This window comes from Anabrus simplex, chromosome 2 (genome assembly GCF_040414725.1).
Source record: "Anabrus simplex isolate iqAnaSimp1 chromosome 2, ASM4041472v1, whole genome shotgun sequence".
Taxonomy (NCBI): Eukaryota; Metazoa; Arthropoda; class Insecta; order Orthoptera; family Tettigoniidae; genus Anabrus; species Anabrus simplex.
Genome location: NC_090266.1, coordinates 690,915,001 through 690,932,728, shown reverse-complemented (window position 1 = coordinate 690,932,728; position 17,728 = coordinate 690,915,001).

Here is a 17,728-nt window from a genome sequence, read left to right as displayed (position 1 = left end):
ATGATGCTTATTGATTTTGCTCAGGCATCACGACAAGTCAGTCTCTCATGCAGTTCATGCAGTTATTTTTGCTTGACATTGGTATGGGACAATGTTCATATATAAAGAGCCTAGACCGGGCGAGTTGGACGTGCGGTTAGGGGCGCGCAGCTGTGAGCTCGCATCCGGGAGATAGTGGGTTCGAACCCCACTGTCGGCAGCCCTGAATATGGTTTCCCATTTTCACACCAGGCAAATGCTGGGGCTGTACCTTAATTTAGGCCACAGCCGCTTCCTTCCCACTCCTACGCCTTTCCCATCCCATCGTCACCATATGACCTATCTGTGTCGGTGTGACGTAAAACAAATTGTAATAATAAAAGAGCCTAGAGTCCATAAAGCCGTAAATCTGACCCAAGATTAACTGGCTCATGCCTGCAATTTGTGAAAGGATGGAACAAAGGTTCCGAAAGAGAACCGCTCAATATTTCGGCAGTTGTCGCAAGAGGAAATCCTTCATAAGCCTGCCACTCTAGGGAACTGGTGCCAGGTATCAGGCCTGCTGTCTAATGTTAACAGATCTATGTCCAGCTCCATGGCTAATGGTTAGCGTGCTGGCCTTTAGTAACAGGGGTCCCGGGTTCGATTCCTGGCAGGGTCGGGAATTTTAACCATCATTGGTTAATTTCTCTGGCACGGGGGCTGGGTGTATGTGCTGTCTTCATCCTCATCATGCCTACGGGAGTCATATCAAAAAAGACCTGCACCTGACGAGCCGAACCCGTCCTGGGATCTCCCGGCACTAAAAGCCGCACGCATTTCATTTCATTTCATTTCAACAGATCTATCCATTTCAATACCCTGGGTGTAATATAGTTAAATATTTGCAATATCCTTGGATAACCATTCGCGGATGCGGATGTGCATGCTGGTGCAGATGAAGGAAGTGCGGATACTGATCGGCTACGAATAATATTGTGTTTGAACCCATAACCTTTAAGTCATAAGGAACCAGAGTCCTAAATTTATTACATGAGGCGCCATTTAATTCCAGCGCATCAAATCATGAGGAGCCCCAGTTGTAGTCTACTTTTATTTCTGACCAGAGGAGACACGTGGAGAATAGATGGGATATTCTCATTCTCACATAACAGAAATTACGTCACCCACACATGTCGAATGTGCAGTGATACAAAGTAATTTGGCGCGGAACTATTTCGGATAATAATAATAATAATGGCGTATGGCCTCCGGAGAGGCCTGGTGCGGGTCTTTTTCTCGTAGACGGCCTATTAGGCGACCTGCATGTCTGTGAAGATGAAGGCCCTACGTAGGATGATTTCTAATACTGAATACGCCACACACACCCAGCCCCAGAGCCAATGGAATTAACCAATTAAGGTTAAAATACCCGACCCGGCCAGGAACCGAACGCCACTACGCTGACCATTCAGCCAACGAGTCGGACAGTATTTCAGATGAAATTCCGTTTCAAGGAGAATTGGCGACGAAACCGCCGTGGTTACGTCAGGAGTGCGTAAGTGAAACAATTTGGTTGTTAGTGGTAAAGACTTTACGCCGCTAAGTGCTCCAAGAAGGAAAATCGCCGAAAACACGCGTCTCTTTGTTTAAACTCTGTTACATCGACCAAAATTTACTGCCTACCAGTGTAGCTTATGAGTTCATTTAAAGACTCAAATTTGTTAAGAGAACCCCATAATGCTTATAATCAGCACCGCTACTAAACTAAACAATTAGCCTATGTGTTATTTTAGAATCATCCCTGATTACATTTTCTCTCAGGTAAAACTGTGTCAGTAAACGTTAGGCGGTAAATGCAAACAGCATGGAGTGGGAGAAAATTTTTTATAGGCATCCCGAGCTCGATAGCTGCAGTCGCTTAAGTGCGGCCAGTATCCAGTTTTCGGGAGATAGTGGGTTCGAACCCCACTGTCGGCAGCCCTGAAGATGGTTTTCCGTGGTTTCCCATTTTCACACCAGGCAAATGCTGGGGCTGTACCTTAATTAAGGCCACGGCCTTTTCCTTCCCGCTCCTAGCCCTTTCCTGTCCCATCGTCGCTATAAGACCTACTGTGTCGGTGCGACGTAAAGCCAATAGCAAAAAGAAATATAGAACAACGCCGCGCCATTTGCGATTGCCAATTGTGTCCAGTGAATTTGAGGCGACTCCACGAGTGTCAGATTAACATTGCAAACTAACGTTTACCGGGCGAGTTGGCCGTGCGGTTAGGGCCGTGCGGCTGTGAGGTTGCATCCGGGAGATAGTGTTTTCGAATCCCACAGCCGGCAGCCCTGAAGACGGTTTTCCATGGTTTCCCAATTCCACACCAGGCAAATGCTGAGGCTGTACCTTAATTGAGGCCACGGCCGCTTCTCTGTCGAACATCCGACCCGCACACGCAATACCTTATAATATAACATCTATATTTAGAACTTTAACTGCGAGATCGCGACATTAGAATGACCGTGTATTGCCTGTCCCTGACTTTACATGATGATTCCACATTTGTAATACCGTCGATTGCCCTTTGAACCTATTTGCACTTGGAGATGATGTTACAGCCACCTTCGGCCAAAGCTATCTTCCCTTTTGGGACTTAGCTTTTCAAACGCTGGTTTTTTTTTTTTTTTTTTTTTTTTTTTTTTTTTTTTTTTTTTTTTTTTTTAGTGGCTTTACGTCGCACCGACACAGATAAGTCTTATGGCGTCGATGGGATAGGAAAGGCCTATGAATTGGAAGGAAGCGGCCGTGGCCTTAATTAAGGTACAGCCCCAGCATTTTGGGAAACCATGGAAAACCATCTTCAGGGCTGCCGCCAGTGGCATTCGAATTCACTATCCCGGATGCAAGCTCACAGCCGCGCGCCCCTAACCGCACGGCCAACTCGCCCGGTCGAAGTGGTTTTCCGTGGTTTCCCACTTCTTCTCCAGGCAAATGCCGGGATGGTACCTAAGTTACGGTCACGGCCGCTTCCTTCCCTCTCCCTTGCCTATCTCTTCCACTCTCCCCATTCCCCTCAATGCACCTGTTCAGCACAGCAGGTGAGGCCACCGGGACGAGGTACTGGTCCTCCTCTCCAGTTGTATCCCCGAGAAAATGTATTACGCTTCAGAACACTCCCCTTGAGGTGGAAGAGATTGGATCCATCGCTGAGTCCGAGGGGAAAACCAACCCTGGGCTGTAAACAGACTAGGAAAGAAAGAAAGAAAGAAAGAAAGAAAGAAAGAAAGAAAAGAAATGAGAACTTGTTAAGTGGATCCCTGTGACTTGGTGGATACTTGTTGAAGGAATGAATGTGATGAGCGAATGGATTTAGTGTATTTACTTCTTGTAGCTCCGAAAAATGTGAAAGTTTTTAATTGGACGTAAAAACCAATAACATTTTTAACTCTACCGCTTAGTCCCATTTCCTGATACCAGGTCGATAATGAGGTGATATGAAATTATACGGCATGATTTTACGGCCGCTTGCCCTTACTGACGCAAACTCAGTTTGCGAGGTTATGAAGATGAAATGAATGATGGTGAATGAAATTGGGTAAGGAGGTAGAAGCAATCGCCTGTGGCCTATGAAAAGGAACTGTCCCGGCATTTTTCTGGAAATGGAAATGGAAAACCAGAGAAAAGCGTTGTCAGGACAGCCAAAGGTCGGGTTCGAACTCACTCGTCTCCCGAAGACGTTAACACGGGCGGCCATTCCGCTCGGTAGTGTAGTTATGTCATTTAAAGTGTACATTAGTTACCACTTTAAAAAATAAGCGTTTATTATTATTATTATTATTATTATTATCTTTAGAATTTCCTTTACGTCGCTCCGACACAGATAGGTCTTGTGGCGGCGGTGGGATAGAAAATAGGAGTGGGAAGAAAGCAATCGTGGCCTCCATTAAGGCAGAGCTCCATTTGCCTGCTGTGAAAATGGGAAACCAGCGGAAAACCATATTCAGGGCTGCCGTCAGTGGGGTTCGAACATACTATCTCCCAAATGCAAGCTGACAGCTACGTGACTTAAACCGCGCAGCTACTCGCTCTATGTTATTATTATTATTATTATTATTATTATTATTATTATTATTATTATTATTATTATTATTATTATTATTATTATTATTATTATTATGATTATTATTATTATTTGGTGTTATATTTTTAACTAGGCCTATATACCTAGATATATATTTTACAGTGAAGTATGTAATACGATGTTGAACACTAACTTCGCGCTAAATAAAGGAATTATATATCCATCTATCCACCCATCGATCTATCTGTTTGAATAGAAAGCTACTCCACTGCCCACTCAAGCAACGAGCCGGATATTGTATAGACAGGTATTATACCAAATGCAGTATACCAATATATATACTGTAAAAAGAAGTAGTAATAATTTGTATTGCCGGGTTGGGTAGCTAGGGTGGTAGAGCGCTGGCCTTCTGAGCTCACGCTGGTGGGTTCGATCACGCCTCAGACCGGTGGTATTTGAAGGTGCTCAAATACGTCAGGCTCCTGAAGCTAGATTCACTGGCACGTTCAATAACTCATGTGGGACAACATTCCAGGACCTCGTTGTCTCCGAAAATAATAAAAATATTTAGTGGGACGTAAAATCAACTTTATTTATTTGTTTATTTTAACCATTTACCCTCCAGCGTTGGTTTCTTCCCCGGACTCAGCGAGGGATCCCCCCTCTACCGCCTCAATGACAGTGTCCTGGAGTGTGAGACATGTGGCCGGGGATACAACCGGAGAGGAGGACCAGTACCTCGTCCAGCTGATCTGCTATGCTGAACAGGGGCTTCGTGGGGGATGAGAAGGACGTGGCCGTGGCCTTAAGTTAGGTACCATCCCGGCATTTGCCTGGAGAAGAAGTGGGAAACCACGGAAAGCAACTTCGAGGATGGCTGAGTTGGGAATCGAACTCCCTCTACTCAGTTGATCTCCCGAGGCTGAGTGGACTCCGTTCCAGTTATCGTACCACTTTTCAAATATTGTGGCAGAGATGGAAATCGAACCCGACCCTTCTGGGGTGCCAGATAATCACACTAACCACTACACTACAGTAGCGGACGCATTATTTCATTAGTAAGTTTTAAAATATTACTTTTATTTTATGTTAGCGCTTTACGACGCCCTAAAATTCACAGAAATTTGGTAACAGTGGGATGGGGAAGTTAGCAGGCGTGGTTTTTAAAGCAGAGCCTCAGCACTTGTCTAGTGTGAAAATGGTAAGCCAAGGAAAACCCTTTTTCAGGACTACTGACGGCACTGTTCGAACCCGCCATCTCCCGATTGTGAGCTCACTGCTGCATTCCCTGTAGAGCAAAGCCACATTTCTCATTGCAACATCTTTCCTTCCTCTCTCCCTTCCATTCCTCTCTCATTCCTGTCCTCCATAATATATTCTACGCCTTTATGAAGATATAACATACCTCGAATAGGGTTCGGCTCCATGGCTAAATGGTTAGCGTGCTGGCCTTTGGCCACAGGGGTCCCGGGTTCGATTCCCGGCAGGGTCGGGAATTTTAACTATCATTGGTTAATTTCTCTGGCACGGGGGCTGGATGTATGTGTTGTCTTCATCAACATTTCATCCTCATCACGACGCACAGATCGCCTACGGGAGTCAAATCAAAAGACCTGCACCTGGCGAGCCGAAACCGTCCTGGGATCTCCCGGCACTAAACGCCATACACTATTTCCATTTCATCTTGAATAGGCTTATAGATAACCAATATTTCATGCTCAGTCAAACAATGGGACTTTCGTGAAAATTCATGTAGTTTATATCCCGCTGAAAGGTCACTCACAATCTTAATATTTGAACAATCAACCTCTGCATTTACTTAGATGTCGTTTACTTCATTCCTCAAGAAATGCATGGGACGACATGAATTGTAAGTTGTCGGGCTCACCAAGAAAACAGAGAATCATATACTTTGTTTCAAGTTTTAGAAAGCATTTGTCACATTCCACCCAGCCAACGCTCTAGAATGTACATTAATAAAGTTAAATGTCAGTTATAATACAAAAGTTTAAATGTCTAAAGAAAATGTCCGCGAAACATCCTCGAGCGTTAAGCAGGTAAATGGCCCCAGTGATAGAAATAAATACGACACTGTCTTCCTCTTGATCAGGGACACGGAAAGCGCCGCATGTACCTTGTGTACTAGACATATGATCCTACAGCTACACACATACATGCATACTGCACCCATATACCTTGACTGACCTGGCATAATTGATAATCCAATATATCTAATATAAGAACTGGGCAGTACAAAGCAATTTCTCTGCTCGTTTCTCAGAACAGAACTTGACAGGTCACACAGGAAGCAAGGTAAACCAGCGAAATTCTTAACCAACTGACGACCGGCCCCAGAGATCTCCGCTGTACTGTGGCCAGCAGTAGTTAACGGTTCCCGGAGATCTCCGTTTTTACTCAAGGGCATCGTTTGTAGCTTGTTGTGCTATCTGTTGGCTATAATTTTAACTATTTTCAATAATGTCATGGAGTAGAGGAATTGTAGATTTCAGTGTCGATGTATTTTTTAATTGTACAGTCTTTTTAGCCATGGAAACTTTGTATATACACGGGTGTTTTACGCACCGAGAATCATTGTACAAAATGGCGCGCCCATGTCAAGGTGCCCTATGTGACAACAAATTATTTCAACATTTGTATACAGACTCACTATCTGATGTGCCACAAGAGTGACAAGCCGCCCTGAGATTTATCGTAGTTTCTCAGCTGATAGTAGGTGACTGCCGACAGTAGGTGACGGGCTACGAGAATTCTCACTTTTCTGCACCTTGTATTTCCTTGGTTAGTGATGAAATTGTGAGAGAAATTATGAGTTCCAAACGATGTAGTCATGGAATATAAATTATGGTTGCAACCAGTGCAGATTTCAACATGGCGCGGCGTATTCATTTGCCGACGGCTACCGATAATTGTCACATTTACATTCCTTACATAAGTCAGCCAATAAGGTCTCTTTGGCACACGAAAAACCCTCAATGTTTATCGAGACTATAACAAGTGGTCTTAAAAAAGACCCTTTAGGAGGATTACTACTTCTGTGTTGACCGGTAGTGGAAGAATCCGCCGCTGCTAATTTGCGACGTTGCCCAGGGTGCGCCCGATTGTACTGATTTTTCATAGCGTAATTTATACAATCTTCGGGGAGGCTACTTCCGTCGGAGTACACGGGAGCAACTGGAACGAACCCCAGGAAGTGAGAACCATAATCTCCAAGAACCCTTCACCTTGAATGAACTAGAGTCTGTCATCTCCACCTTGAAATTAAATAAGGCTGCTGGCATCGATGATATCAGAGTAGAACAGATCAAGAAATTCGGCAGGACTACTCTGCAATGGCTGCTTACAATGATTAATGAGTGTGTATATAAGCTTTATATTCCCAAGCTCTGGAGGAAAGCTCGAGTGGTTGCACTACTTAAGCCTGGTAAGGAGCCAAACGATCCTAAAAACTTTCGCCCAGTATCATTGTTATGTCATTGTTTCAAGATCTTCGAGCGCCTTATCCTTAACCGAATTAGTGGCATCCTCGAAGGAAAGTTCATTCCTCAACAAGCTGGTTTTCGACCTGGAAAGTCATGCTGCAGTCAAATCCTGAACCTTACTCAACACATCGAGGATGGTTTCGAACAGCGTAAGGTAACTGGAGTTGCCTTTGTTGACTTAACAGCTGCCTATGACACCATCAACCACAGGAAGTTAATGAGGAAAATTTACCAGCTCACTAATGATTATCAACTAGCATCTCTTATTGGCGTTCTCCTGCAGAATAGAAGATTCCAAGTCTCTCTCCATGGTAAAAAGAGCAGATGGCGCGTACAAAAGAACGGTTTACCTCAAGGTAGTGTGCTAGCCCCTGTACTCTTTAACATTTACACTAACGATCAGCCCATAATGGAACATACCAGGCTTTTCATCTATGCCGACGATACTGCAGTGACTGCCCAAGGAAAGACATTTGAAGAGGTGGAGGAAATGTTGACTTCTGCACTAGATACTCTTGGCTCTTACTATGAAGGCAATCATCTAAAGCCAAATCCCAACAAGACTCAGGTGTGCGCATTTCACTTAAGGAATAGAGAAGCTCGGCAGGAACTGGACATTATATGGCAAGGCAAACGACTAGAACATTGTCCAACACCTGTGTATCTAGGTGTTACTCTTGACAGAACACTGTCCTTCAAGAAACATTGCCACAACACCAGGCTGAAAGTTAGTTCACGGAACAATCTTTTGAGAAAGCTCACAGCCACCACCTGGGGAGCAAGCCCTCACGTCCTGAGAACCTCTGCTCTTGCTTTGTGTGTGTCCGCTGCAGAGTACGCTTCACCTGTGTGGAGTGCATCCACTCACACCAAGGAGGTTGACATTGCAATCAACGAGACTGTACGTATCTTGTCGGGATGTCTGAAGCCAACCCCAGTTGACAAACTCTACCCGATTGTTGGAATAGCTCCCCCCGCTATCAGAAGGGCTGTTGCTGCTGATGCAGAGAGGACAAAGCAGACTAATGATTCTCGCCACCCACTGCATGATCACCAGGCTGTAGTCTGTCGACTGAAGTCGAGAAAGAGCTCCATCACCAGGACTCAACCACTGGTAGGAACACCTGAGTCTAACCGCATCACCAGGTGGAAGAGCATACTGCCGCCTGATACTCCTGCAAAGGAAGAGCTAGCTCCAGGAAATGACCTGCCTTACCCTATTTGGAGATCACTTAATCGTCTTAGGGTGGGCGTACCTCTCTGCAAGACCAACATGCAAAAATGGGCCATACTTCCAGCTGATGGAGACGCATCCTGCGAGTGTGGTGTAACACAAGATCCGAACCACCTGCTCATCTGTCCCCTACTAGAACATCCCTGCACTACACAGGACCTGATCGAGGCGAACAACAAGGCCATCGGAGTCGCTACATTTTGGAAATGCTGACCGGACACGGAATGATGATGACCGATAATTGTGATTAATTATGTACAGAGCGATTATAATAGGTGCCGAGTGACAGTGAATTAGATATCTCTAATGATTAATGGCTAACACTAAACGGCGAGTGGCCGTAAAGAGAAATCCTTGCATACTTGAAAACAATGAGTATACGAATGGCACAAATACGGCATTCATACTACACTGCGCTTAGAAAGACTATTAGATGGAGCCACAAACGGTATTACTTTGAAAAGCATTACAACATACAGACTACGAAATAACCTAGTGAGTACATGTTCTAAGTTTGAGGTCGATATTTTGAATACATTTCGAGTTACAGTAGTCTGAGTGCAGCAGCGCAATTTCTTTCTTGGAGGCTTCAACTATATGGTCTACATGGGGTAGCAGCCTCCGTTCGGGGCCCGTCGTCAGTGTGTAAAAAAAGAACACGTTCTATTTTGACCATAAAATAATTATGTTGCAAAGTGCGTGCTCACCGGAAACAACAAACCTACGTGGGAAGCTTTCTCCTGCCGCATCCACTGGCATCGGTAGGTTTCCAGTAACTTTGAAAAGCCGCCAAACAGAAGGAGATAGAATATGAAAAAGAAAACGATAGCGTCAACCCAACCTCCCTCAAGTGAGAATGGTTTCATCTGGACAAATATGGCACAGCCTATCAGAATATTCCATTTTTAAGCATCACAAACCCCGCCAAGAAATATTTAGTTCAGCCCAGATATTTATAGATACTTACACGCAAAGTAGAGTGCTACGAACAGTACCAATAATTTAGCTCTTCATTTTGGTGAACTTTATTTAAGTAATTGTGACCTAGATTGATAAAAAGGTAATCTGCACGTAGAATAAATTAACTGTTGGGACTATAAACAGGTGGTGGGCAAAGTACCACCCGGGACAGTGCTGGCGCCTATACAATTAGTTCCCACCAAGGTGAGCGATTATTAATTAAGTGTGTGATCGGATATGAGTTTCAGGCATGATTACATTATTGCACACATTTCATAAACTCAGAACACCAGGAAAGACAATGCTAAGATTTATATTATAGAAGCGGGCAGCTCTCCATAGCCCCCACCCAGCCCGCATTGGGGAAGTTCACCCCAGACTTTAAAAGTGGACCCAAAAACAATGCCGCACACACTCAACTCAGTTACTTCGGTACGTGCAGTTCGTTCAGTCCGATCAAACGCGCGAAGGTCTATTTTATCTCCACATGCCTTTGTTAATGTGACGCGGTATGGACAGGTGCAGGAATACAAATCAACACAGCAAGAGTAAGAGGACACTTGTAAACTATTATTCTCGCGTCATTAGCGAAGTGTAGGCAAGAATTAATTAGACTCAGTAATTAATAAAATGTACACAAAACTGAACTAATCCTAACTTAGTAATTCATGTGCAAATATTGAGAAGCGATCGAGTAGTAACCAGCTCACTTAGACCGGCCATAACTAGCAAGGCTTCAACTGTACTCCTGGAAAAATATTTGTACACGAGGAATTATGTTACAATAAGAAACTCGTCGGTATCTCCAGTATCCTGAATGCAGGTTGAGCAGACCATGTTAATCTCGCCAAACATACACCGTTAGTTTTTCAATTGATTTTCGGTCCGATCGACCATTTAGCCAGCTACAGTTTTCTGTTTCTTATTGATTATGAATTGACCTACTGAATTTTGTATGTTTCTTATTAATTATGAATTGAATCGGTGAAATGAACTTAAACATTTAAGACGAACACAAACACCCAGCCTCCGAGCAGGAGAATTTAGCGAACTTAGTTAAAATCCCCGACCCGGCCGGGAATTGAACCCGGGGCCCCTTAGACCGAAAGGTGCCGCTAGTTAGAAGATGAGGGACTTGACCAGATTTCATGGGCCGTGCACTATATTAGATTTGTTGACGCCAGTTACATTATTGGTAAACAATCCAGCCACAGAGAGGATCTTTAGAGTGCACCTCTCCCAGGCGAAACCTGTGTAATTGCAGTACCTTTTCTGCCAATAAATTTAGCAGGAGTTTTGAAGGTTATATATTTTTTTAATTTAAGGCCTTCTGCCCTATGATGTTATTTTTATGTATGACCTGTTATGTAGTATCTTCCCCTCTGGTTTTCCTGCTGTCAAATTACCAAGCCCCGTCTCCTGCATTCACGCACTATTGGCACACAAGTACCTTCCACGCCGCCCGCCCCTCTGCATCACCAATAAAGCTCGTACTCTCCTATCTCAACCAACAACACTTCCCTGTTGCCTAGATCTTACTGTTTCAGTGCCCCCTCAGCCATCAGCCGCCGTGCAGCAACATCCGGCGAGATAAACTAGAACGGGGTATGGGCCCACTTCGCTCCAGTGACGACACCTTGTGAATGGCGCGCCGGGGTCCATCTTCCCGGCAAAGGCTGAAGTGCCGTAACCCTACCGCCAACACTTCTGGGGACTGCACATATACTTCTAATCTGCGGCGACCATCACCACGACTACCCCTCTCATAGTAGCGGGAGAGGTGTATCTGAGGATACTTGAGGGGTCCGGGTGACCTCAGCTGGGTATCGGGAGCGGCGGCAGGTCTTGTCGTCAAATCTATCAACATGAATTTAATATTCTACAACAACAAGGACACTCTAAAGCTGAAGTTAAACAAGTTTCTATCTATCAACTTTTAAAAAACTTAGATTATTTTCCCTTCAACTGAAAATGTTTTCTCAAAATTCTTCTGTGTCACCCCAAGGAAGGACATTTGGGTGGGGAGATCTGTACCGGGAGGTACACCTCAATGCCGCGCATTCAAAATTGCGCCTAAAGGAACTCCTCTATCGAACTAAAGTGGAAACTACTACTACAGGAACTTAGAACTTTAATCAGAAGATGTCACCACCGAAATGTTATGTAATTTTGTTATTGTGCAGTTTCCTAAAATGAGTGAATTTCTCCTTGTTTTATTTGCCATTCATCAAGAAGTTTGGAAATTTTTCTACAGATGACACCACTAAAAAATGCATGATCATGCCCTCTGGTGCAAAGTAAAGGAACTTATAATTTAAAGAAGTTTTGTATTTCTAGGTTTTTGTAACTGATTGATGTTCATTTATTTTTGGGTTGGCAATATTTCCTTTCTCTTTCCGCCAGCTTTGAAACTGGCCAATCAAAAATTTCTGTAATTAATTTTCAACCTATCACAGGCTTCTTGTTCGATTTTGAGCGTTACCATTCAACTCAACCAATAAAATTGAGAGGGTGTGGCTAGTTTAGTCTTGAATGATCTCGAACCTTCCCTGAGGGTTTATAAACTGCCGCTTTTCACGTTTCTTGGCCAATTGATCGTCGTATATCTGAGTGTGTGTGCTTAAGCAGGAGGCGGGCGGCCTCTTCCGTCAGCAGCTGAACATCTATAAGGTAATGGCCACATAAACTACATCTTTCTTGTTGTAGCTACCTCCGCAGATTACTCCAAGGGGAAGGTCCAAATCTTTAACCATGTAACCTAAGTTTTTTAAATGTAACTTTCTTCCGGCTAATGTAAAAACTTCATAAAGCTTAACCTTAAATCGGGGATAGGGAGTGAATTACCCTCTCGAGCTCCCCTTCATCTTGGTTTAAGGTGACTACGTTTTGTAACCTTTTTTTCTTCGGTAAGGTGATAGAGTAATTTCTATACGAGTCACCTCAGTAGTTTAGGAATAGCCCCTGTTTGATCGGCCTAGAGGCGTTTAGGTTTTTAAGTGTTCATTATCTGGAGCGCTATAGACGCCTCCATTCTGTTTGTGTTCGGGCCGTTTATTTAACCTGTTCTTATTCGCAAAGGCCCGGTAGGTTGGGTACGAGATATCTCTGTGTAATAATATTTCTATTTGTACATAGTGCCTTGTAAGGCCAGAGATTGTCAGATTTTCATGCAATGTTGCCTTGAGTAGGCTTGAGAAATTGAGAGCCTGTTAGCTCTTTTTCAAGTTTTGCCTCTGGAAGGCTAGAGATTGCAATTTTAGGACCAAATGCTCTTTGAATTAGGGTATTTCTGCCCTTGACTAAATTTGTTCTCATTTTTAAATTGTAAATTTGAGCTGGGAGTTCAGGAGTTGTAAGCGAGGAGCTTGAATCCCAGAATCTGTAAAGTTCACTAATCTTGTATTTTCCTTGACTTGTTTAAAGATTGTCATTTTACCTGATGTTTCATTGTTATGAAAAAATTTTTAAGTTTGAAGTGCTAAAAATATAACCTTCAGTTTAAGTTTCAAATTAATTTGATATTGTAGTTAGACCCATTCACCCCGGCACCTTCTTTAACCTCATTCTGCTCCACGGGTAACCCCGTAACAAAATTAATAGTGACTCGCTCAGTATATATATATAATTATCTGTCATTAATATTCCGGTACATTTATTACTGAATTTAATTTAGCCCTTCATAAATTAAAAATGCCGAAATTCGCGACCTACAGTGGGCTCGATATTTACGTATACTGGAAACATGGTATGTTTAATAAACTTTGGATGTCATCAGCTTTGAGATTGGCAAGATGCCTTAGCAGACAATTACCCGTCCCTGAACTGGCAACATTGCAATGTTCATCATATAGAAATTTAAGAGTGTCGGGATGAGGCTTCCCTTCTTACCGGGATGTCTAATTTATTTAACAATGGGACACGTCCCTTAAACTACCAAGACTTGCTAAAATGCATCACCTTTAGCCGATACCCGTAACTGGTAAAATTTGAAGAATTCTTCCAGTCACTTTATCCCCAATTATTGAGAAAATCATTTCACTGTCTCTCTGGAATTTCACAACTCCATAATTTTCTCGGGTCGGCTATAACTTTGAGTGACTGTCGTGTACATTTTTATTTAAACTGGATACACAACCTTTCCATTCTTATCCATCCTATAAGACTTAAATTAACACTATTTCTGTCACTCATCTGGATATCATTACGTGAGATAATTATATATGGTTGTGGCTTAAGCACACCATCCGACATATTCATCTATTGTGATTACTGTACTCACACGCTCTGATTCCCTATATCTGTATTCCTCTTTCCTAACAAAAAATAATATTCGAAACGAAATTCAATATTTCCATCCGTTTGGGTTCAACCATACCAATTTGGTAATACTACTTTACTTTTGGTATTCCCATTCACAGTAGCGGTATTCAAACTCATGCATCATAATCTGGATACATATTTGTGAAACAAATTTACCGTCATCAGTTGGTCATATATGCAAACGTTAAAACTGCCCCCAAACAACAATATCGCCACAAGCCATTGGGCGCCAATTATCGTACCTGTTCCGGGGTCGGCAGAATGCTGAATATAAAATTTAATTTCGTAAATAAATGTTTGGATAGAAATCTTCTGGGTGAGGAACTTCGGAAATCAAACCCGGGTATCGAAGTTCCATCCTCCCCACTTTCAACTGGCACAACGGCTAAGTTCAAAAGCATACGGATCGATGGTCTGTTCGTAAGAAAGTGGGCACTTAATTTAAATATATTGAAAGTAGGGTGCTCTATAATAAAATAGGAATACACTATACTATTGAATATGAAGGTGGATTATTCCCAATTCAAAAAATAAATTGTCATAACTGATAGAGACACATAAAATATCTGTACACACGAGAAAATGCCATATTGTTGAACACAAAGTTTAATTATATGGGAAATGCAGTTAAATATCCTTATATCACTCTAAATCACTTCGGAATATAATTTTGGCATTCCCACAACAGCGTATTACATTGCACATATATAAATTACACTTCTTAATCACTAGGGATCTGTCCTTCTGTACTAATAGCGATACCCGCTGGTGTCCGCTATATCACGATACAACAACACAAAGATCATATGAACAGGATGACATTCTCATGAGAAAAGCAATATTGTTTACAACGTCGTACAATGTCCTAGTATTAAGACATTTTATAAAATACAATTCCGCTAATTACACGCGTTTCTCCGGGGCACTATCTTATTCTAATATAATACAAAGCAGACACACACACCGTGGGTTTCCTCTAAATCACCATAAATCACCACAAATTACCATACACCGATAGAATATATAAATATATACACAGGAAGAATGAATCAAACACCTGCAAATACATCAACACAAATATAATTCACACACTTTAATGCTCTCTGAAGTTGTGACCCCTCTCAGGTCTCCTGGTGTCGCTCCAAGGGCATCGATACAAACCGGGTATCAAACCACGTTAGTCTGATTCCGAAGTGCTACCTGAAAACCCTACTATGACCTCATTTAACTACAAAAGTGTACTTCACATATCGGATCATGAAGCATACAAAGTCAATGGTGACCGGGTATCAAACCACGTTAGTCTGATTCCGAGGTGCTACCTGAAAACCCTACTATGACCTCATTTAACTACAAAAGTGTACTTCACATATCGGATCATGAAGCATACAAAGTCAATGGTGACAAATTATTAACACGTGGTCCGACTCGTTGGCTGAACGGTCAGCGTACTGGCCTTCGGTTCAGAGGGCCCCGGGTTCGATTCCCGGCCGGGTAGGGAATTTTAACCTTAATTGGTTAATTCCAATGGCACGGGGGCTGGGTGTATGTGTTGTCTTCGTCATCATTTCATCCTCATCACGACGCGCAGCTCGCCTACGGGAGTCACATAGAAAGACCCGCACCTGTCGAGCCAAACTCGTCCTGGGATATCCCGGCACTAAAAGCCATACGACATTTCATTTCTATTTCATTAACACGTGAATATCTAATTCAGTGTGGAACGAGGAAACATCTTATGTGATTTTTGCGAGCATTGTGACAGACATAACGGGCCAGCCTCGATGACGCTGTCGCTTCACCCCCTGTCCTATCCTCTGAAGGCCATAAATCTCTCTCTCTCTCTCTCTATTTCTTTCTCTCTGTCACTCTAAACCAGCCTACTGCCATCTGAGGGAAACACTTTCACTAATCTCCAGACATAAATACATATTTCTCATTTCAGTTCTCTCGTATTTCTCCAGGCAAATAATCGTGCATCGCTGCCTTCAAATATCCTCTTATCAATGCGTCGACCATATTCAGTCTTGGTTCACTTCATCACTATTATTATTATTATTATTATTATTATTATTATTATTATTATTATTATTATTATTATTATTATTATTATTATTATTATTATTATCATATTTCAACGTATCATCTTAAATATTTTCACATATCTGTTTTCCCTCTTCATTTAACACACGTGTACCTCATATCCACGTTATTTACACATTGAGAATATCCTAAAATCGACGGGTAAATACTTAACGGTCACTCGCGCAACTATCTAGATCATGTGTTCGCACCTCGAAATCATCTGTTCTTAGTTGTCAGCATCCTTAAATTTAAAAGTGAGATGGCTGTATACATGCATTAAAGTCGTGAAGCATTTAAATAATATATATTTGAAAAATTGAGAAAACCCTCTCAACTAATCCTTACGAATGCTTCATTCAAACACAATACATTACGGGGCCTTACACACTAATTCATGCAAAAATCCACGGAATAAAATGTGTGATTAACCCATAATCACAGAAGACCAAAACGAAAATGAAATTACTAAAAAACTTCACCCCCATTGAGACACGCATATTGCAAACCGAAATGCATGCTGAAAATTATATTTACAAAGTTAAGTTTTACAAATTACGGCGACAGTAATGATTTTGATGCTTAGGAACTATCATGGAATGCATTTATCATTTGCTGTGTGTAACCATGCTGTCATCAGGCGGTACCCATATGGATTTAGGCCTCCATCACCAACGCCTCGTTAGCAGATACTCTTTGGTTCATCTCTTCGGGGTTGAATCCATGGTGTCTTGATCTGAAATCTCGTACTGTTGGAAGTGTTATGTAGTCTCTGGGACTGGAATAATGCAGGCACATCGGCGCGTTCTGCTAGAATGGAATCCTTGGTTCGACAAGCACTGACACACATGCGAACAAGGGGTTAATTTTGGTTATTAAAGCACTGTCTGTATGCCTTCGAATAACATAATATTGATAGACCCACTCATAGACTCGAATGGACTACCCCAGTAGCGGTTGCAGCCCCTGGAGAGCACTACTCAATTCCCCTTCGTTATAAAGCGACACAGTTTCTGGCTTTATTTATTCCAACGTGAGCGTCACTTGTTCATTTATAGAGCACTTCTTTGCTAGTCTAACAGCTTGTACTTGTTAGGATTATTGTCTCCTACGCTTCATATGCCTTAGTTCCGGTACAATAATTATTTGTACTCAACTATCAATAACTCTCTACGTCATGAGGATTACTGGAATATTACCCGTTCCTTGAAATCTGTCCATATGAACCGTCACTGATATATTCTGTCCGCGTTCCCTCAATATATATCCTGGGATTAAAATCACATAAATCCACACACCACAATTATTATTCACATCAGAAAAATAGAATTATGTTAGGAGCGTGGATCGGCCTAACGAAAAGTAGACTTCCGTCTAAAACAATATCGAACAACACTGGTTCACACTTGATAGCAATGAGTAACACCGTTTGACACGATGACTGACTGAGTTTAAGCAACGAATGAGTACGAAGGAGTAATAAGGTATATTCTGTTCTCCCTTTATAGGGAATGCGGATCGCCGACGTTGGAGAGGGTAGACTCCGCCCACAGGTGACAAATCGGTCCGCTAATAATTATCCCTCAGGCTCATATAAATATTCATTT